We start from the raw sequence: 4,489 nt of genomic DNA, 5'->3' as shown, positions 1-4,489 counted from the left end.
CATTTCCCATTCGCGAATTGAGTGCTTCCTTGATTGAGTGCTTCCTTACAGGCAACTATTCCAAAATTGATACTGGTTAAGGCTAATTTCATGGGATTTGTTATTAATTGCTCGCTGATTCAGCTTGTCCAGATTTTTGGGAAACAAATTTTGGATTTGGAAACCTAATAAATCTAGAAAAATAGATTCCACGCTATGTAGTATACTTACTTATATTAAGCATTAAACGGTTTCTAAAATTATTCAATTTTTGTTTCCATATGAAGTAAATTTTGTTACTGTTTGTGACGAGATTTAGTCCAGTATAACTTTTTTTTGCTTCCAACCAAGAACATTTTTTCCTTTTATGAAGGAGGCTGCTTCGAAGACGAAGGAACATTGCCTACATCTTCCAAACTAGCTAATATGTGCTTCAAACTTGTTTTGGAGGATCAGTAAATTGCTTCCAAGTGACAAATATCTATTTCCATCAGTAGGGCTAGCTTCCAAACAAAATAGAGTTTGCTTCCAAGTGACAAATATATATTTCCATTACTAGGGATAGCATACAAACAAAATAGAGGCTTCTTCCAATGAAGCAAATATTGTTTTCTGTCGTCATTGCTTCCAACGAACAATAGAATTTGCTTCTATAGGAAAATATTTTTTTCTTCTAATGATGATCAGAATTTTGCCTCCATATACAACACAAACATGTTACATGGTTAGGTTGTTCCATCTAGACATAGTGCCATTGTGGTTCAGGACAATATTGTTGCGCATGCTCAGGGGACATGCCAGCCAGAACATATAATCACGGCCGCTGGGTTGATGCATAATTGAACAGGGCACCGTCGTGTAGACGGATGTTTCCAAGGAGGAACATCTAAGAGATCTGAGGGAGGCCACGAGCAAAATGGTCTTGATGATGACCTCGGCACTAACGTCCTGCTTGTAGGCAATTATCATGCGGTGTTAAATCATCTTCTGGAAGTAAAAAGGGGAAGATAAATACCTTTCATGCTTGTATTTTGGTTGCAGTGAGAAAGCAAAGGTACCACCATGTGTGCAGAAAATATGGTCATGAAATACTAAATAATGAAGCATGTAAAATTAGGATGGAAGCATATGATGAGATTAGTTGAATGTGATTACTTAGTACTCCCTCTATAAACTTATAGAAGAGCATTTAGATCACTACTTTAGTATATAAATGTTCTTATATTAGTTTAAGGAGGGAGTAGTAATTAAGAATTGAAACACATAGAGGTTGAGTAGTTGAAGCATGAAGTGATATTATTTGAGTCAACACAGCAGATTATTGACAGAAAAATGTATGATGTTGAGGTAGAGCAACAGCAAGATTTACATATTTGGAATTAAAGGATCAAACATACATAGATGCGAGTAGTTAAAGCTTGAGCTGCATAGGATTTGGGTGCATAAATTTTTGATCTATAAACTAAATTTCACCGGACTGGCAAAAAGTAAAACTCATACATAAGCCCAGCGAACGCACAAGACAAGATGTGTTCAAATCACCATTTGGCATTTTGAAACAATAATAAATTGAATTATAAGGGATAAATAATGGCTTGGCGATTTGGAATGTCACTAATTTCTTAGGAAATCTTGGAAGCATATTGTTACATAATTAAGAAGCATGGTTGTAGTGCGGCACTCTAGTAGTACATATGAAGGACATATAGGAGACGTATGAAACATGGATTAGTTCTGAAGCAAAAATATGTTGCTATCACAACATAAATTAAGAAACATGGATTATTTCAGAAGCAACAATCATGTTAATGATCCATTCTAGGAGACTATTAGGAGCTAAGAATATGCCAATATTAAGAAAATTACGCCATTTTTTGACGAATGAGGCCATTCCGCACCTTAGGAAGACCTATGACAATACCGTGTAACCGACTAGCGGCATATCCATTCTGGAGCATGGTCGACTCTTTTTTAGTCATTGATGAGTGGAGTGTGGTTTTGTGTAGCTCGAGCTACGTGGTACCCCTTATCTTAGCCATCCATTTTTGCATCGTGATCCGTGCAGGCACATTTGTCTTTTTTGTTTCTCTCAAATGAAACAACGTATAAACTTCAAACTTTGCAGGACAACAAAACATTCTAATTACAACGTGGGAAAAAACTTTCAGATTTTTTCATGCATTTTCAATGCTAGAATTTGTTTTTTAATAAAAATCCTCATTTTGTATATTTATGTTAATCCAAAAAATCTGAAAGTTTTTTCACACATTGAAGTTGTAAATTTTGTTTGATCTGGAAAGTTTGAAGTCTATATGTTCTTTCATTTGAGAGAAACAAAAAAGAGAAATCTTCTTGCTGTAAGTTAGAGTACGGATCTCAAAGCAATGTTGGAGGGCTGAAGATAAGAGGTTCCATGTAGCCTGATCTATAAAGGAATTTTACCTTGATGAGTGTCACCTGAGAAAATATGGAATGCAATGTTTTAGCATTTTTGGAAAAGAAATGTTAGAAGAGAAGTGACAGATTCACTGTGTGGTGGAAGTAGTTGTATGGAAGCAATACATTTTAGATGAAAAAAATATATTTGTTTACTAGGAATCACAAAATATGAACACTAAAAAACATGACACATGAGAAATGGCATTTCTAAGCTGACTAATGTTAAGGAGGAAGCATATGTGGTGTTGCCAGCACACAAAGCTGAACCTACTATAAGCGATTTAGAGATGAGGCAACAAATGCATTTTTCTAGATGACCAAAGCAAATTGTTCACAATTTAGAAGCATGCATATATATATATATATATATATATATATATATATATATATATATATATATATATATATATATATATATATATATATATATATATATATATATATATATGAAGCAGGGACAAAATGCAAAGGGAATGGATTCATTTTCCTAGAGGACCGAAGCATCTGTTCTGTTGCCACCACACATAACTGAAGCTAGGTTAACCGATTAATAGAAGAGGGACTGGATGCATTTTTCTACACGACCGAAGCAACTTGGCCACAATTTAGAAGCATGTGTGTATGAAGTTGGGACAAAATGCAAAGGGTGCCATTTTAATCTGAGATGGAAGCATGAAAATTTGCAAAAGGAAATTACAGCAAATTGCCCGCCAACAGTGGGTACATATATTTGGAAGCTATTGCAGGAAGCATTGAGAAATTGTCACAACGTTTGTCAGATTCAATAGAAGCAATGGAGACTACTGAAACTAAGGAATATTGAAAACAATACTGGGTAGAGAACGAACGTAAATAACAAGAAAAAAACATCTGCTTGAAGAATTACAAAGAAATTTCCATAGAAAATAAATTAAAATCCCCAAATCAGGGCTATCGACGCAGTGCAGACTACCTCTGATTTGGAGATGGGGCGCTCCCAATAGACCGAAATTTCTGCAATCCAATGCCTCTTCTATGCCCAGACGGAGAAACCTGGAATGCACCCGATTCAAATGATGGGGTATCCTAACGCAGACCAAATCGTAGATGAAGATGGGGTGCTCGACCTATTAATCCCGGGATGACGCACGGCCGGCCAGGGGTCGCATCGGTTGAGACGACTAGGGGCAGCCGGTGAGGTGGAGGTGCGTGCGGATCGATCTGGCCGGTGAGGTGGAGGTGCGTGCGGATCGAAGGTGTCCGCTGAGGTCGCTATGGAAGGTGTCCACTGCGGATCGAAAGTGTCCGGTGAAGTAGCGATGCGGAAGCGGTGGGGGCAGCGGCGAGTTCGATGGCGGCGAGGTGAGCGAGGGTGGAGAGGAGAGCTCGGGCGATGTGGTCGGCTATGGACGATGGGGTCGCGAAGATTATGTGGGGGATTACGCTCGTGATTTTTCCCAATTTCTTTTTTACAAAACGAGACAAAATCTCGAGCGTCAGATTTCCAAAGAATCGACGGGCTTCGAGTAGTCTGGCGCTGGCGTCGCTTCAGACTGCTGATAGGAAGTGTTTGCCAAAGGTGAAGATCACCATGACTCTAGTAAAAGGTATTAGACAAAAGTAAAAGATAGGCCCTTCGCAGAGGGAAGCAAAGGTTGTCATGTGCTTTTATGGTTGGATGCACGAAATATTAATGCAAAAGAACGTCACTTTATATTGTCACTTGTGATATGGACATTTATTATGCAGTCCGTCGCTTTTATTGCTTCCATATCACAAGATCGTATAAAGCTTATTTTCTCCACACTAATAAGTCATACATATTTAGAGAGAAAATCTTTTATTGCATACAATAATGACAACTTACTTGAAGGATCTTACTCAATCCATAGGTAGGTATGGTGGACTCTCATGGCAAAACTGGGTTTAAGGATATTCAGAAGCACAAGTAGTATCTCTACTTGGTGCAAAGAATTTGGCAAGCATGAAGGGGAAAGGCAAGCTCAACATGTTGGATGATCCATGACAATATACTTTATTTCGAATATAAGAAAACATAACCCATTAAGTTGTCTTCCTGTCCAACATCAAC

General features: G+C 37.9%; 1 long non-coding RNA gene across 1 annotated transcript; it reads right to left on the bottom strand.

The window, feature by feature from the left end:
• Nucleotides 1–551: 551 nt before the first annotated feature.
• On the bottom strand, nucleotides 552–3,781 carry LOC123066345 (uncharacterized). Its single transcript, XR_006431319.1, has 3 exons — nucleotides 3,525–3,781; nucleotides 3,371–3,450; nucleotides 552–927 (listed from the first exon to the last, which is right to left on the bottom strand). It is a non-coding gene; the product is annotated as an uncharacterized lncRNA (long non-coding RNA).
• Between the last annotated feature and the right edge of the window lie 708 nt (nucleotides 3,782–4,489).

The sequence above is a fragment of the Triticum aestivum genome, chromosome 3B (assembly GCF_018294505.1).
Source record: "Triticum aestivum cultivar Chinese Spring chromosome 3B, IWGSC CS RefSeq v2.1, whole genome shotgun sequence".
Taxonomy (NCBI): Eukaryota; Viridiplantae; Streptophyta; class Magnoliopsida; order Poales; family Poaceae; genus Triticum; species Triticum aestivum.
This window is presented reverse-complemented; position numbering and strand designations above follow the sequence as displayed.